Genomic DNA, 2,136 nt, shown 5'->3' on the forward strand with positions numbered 1-2,136 from the left:
TATCCTCCCAACCTAGCCGCAGATTCAATAACCAAGCATAGGATTAGTCAATGTTCTTTATGCCTGGTCCAAAGGGTAAAGAATATGTATGCTCCTATTTGGCACAATACAATTTGAACTAATTCAATTTATCCATTCACTTAAACTTCTTGACAAGGAGAAGGATGCTTTCTTATATATTGAACTTCACATTAAAAACTTTATTAGTAGAATTAGTTAATTAAGTGTTTATTAAAATTACATTTTTGAACTATATTGTTGTGATTAAGTATTGATTTTTTAAATCTTAGTTCATAGCCTCTAATATTGCTCTCTGTGGGATCGATATTCAGGACTCCATTAGAGCCCTGTATTACTTGAGCGATATGTATACTTGCGTTGATAAGTGTAAATTTGCAATTATTGAATATTTTATGCTCATCTTTATCAAATCTATAACCATTGTCAAGTTTTTGGTGTTGTTGGCCGGAGATTTAAATCTTCTAGTAGCAGTATCAAATTCTTGTATTTTTAAGCATATATAAAGTCACTGTCAAGTTTTTGGCGCCATTGGCCGTGGAGTAAAAATTAGTTTTAAAAAAAAATCATAATTAGAGTTACGGACAAATTATGATTATTAGAAAACTTTTACTTGAATTACAACATATTTTCATATTTAGTTAACTATTTTTCTGTGTACTGATTTCAATTGTATGCGTAAAATTGGACTTGAAAATCTTATACACTACGATTCAGAATTAGAACGCACTGTTAGGATAATTAGAAAACTAAGAAAAGAACCTAAAAATCCTGACATAATGGAAAATAATATGAACAATCAAGGAATAAAAAATGAACATCAACCTAGACCTCTACGAGATTATGCAAATCCTACAACAGATGAAATTCACTTATCTATCCAAAATCCTGATGTAGCTGCTAATTCATTTGAGCTCAAACCAGCTATTATCCAAATGATGCAAAACAATCAATTCGGAGGAACACCAAATGAAGATCCTAATTTACACCTCACTAGTTTCTTAGAACTTTGTGCTATCTTTAAATATGACAGAGTTGCGAACGGTGTTATTAGACTTAGAATTTTTCCTTTTTCACTTAAGGATAAGGCTACGTTGTGGTTAAATTCGTTAGCACCTAGATCTATTAGAACTTGGGGAGAACTTTCACAAAAATTTCAATCCAAATATTTCCCTCCATCCAAAACTTCTAAACTTAGAAATGACATAACATCATTTTGTCAGATTGATGGAGAGTCGTTATATGAAGCTTGGGAGAGATTTAAAGATCTTCTTAGGAAGTGCCCACATTATTCATTACCAAATTGGTTAATAATTCAAACTTTTTACAATGGATTGGTGAGATCTCTTACATCGATTATAGATGTTGCGGCTGGTGGTTCTTTAATGTCAAAACCTTTTGATGAGGCTTATTCGTTAATAGAAGAGATGGCTACCAACAATTTTCAATGACCCTCTGAAAGGGTAAATCCTAAAAGAGTAGCTAATATATATGTTAGCTTCCCAGATTGTTGTAATATCAAAGAAATTAGATCATTATGGAATGAATTATTCTCCAACACCTACTATGATGGAAGAGAATTCATCTGGGCAATTTGTGGATGTTCAACCTTCTTATGAGACTTTAAATGCTATTAAAATAGACCCAACAATCCTTATTCAAACTATTATAACCCAGGTTGGAAGAATCATCCTAACTTTAATTGGAAAAACAATTTTTCTACAAATCAACAATGGGGAAACAATGTAGTAAACCCATTGGGAAATTCATCCAGGAAATTCATCCAACCAAGGAGTTAATTATAACCTTCTTATCCTCCAGGATTTAATAGTAACACTCAATTTAAGGAAAAGAAGTTGTCTATGGAAGAGCTGATACTGAACTTGGGTAAACAATTGCAGAATCAAAGAAATCAATTACAAATTCAAGAAAACTAGTTACAAAATCAAGGAACTGCTATGAAGAATATTGAAAATCAATTGGGGCATATCGCTACTGCGCTTAGTAACCAAACATTGGGAACTTTTCCTAATATTGTGGAACTAAATCTTAAAGATAAAGGAAAAGAACAGATAAAAGCGATACAATTACGAAGTGGAAAAGAATTGGAAACAAGAG

The sequence above is a fragment of the Phalaenopsis equestris genome, unplaced genomic scaffold (assembly GCF_001263595.1).
Source record: "Phalaenopsis equestris unplaced genomic scaffold, ASM126359v1 Scaffold235473, whole genome shotgun sequence".
Classification (NCBI taxonomy): Eukaryota; Viridiplantae; Streptophyta; class Magnoliopsida; order Asparagales; family Orchidaceae; genus Phalaenopsis; species Phalaenopsis equestris.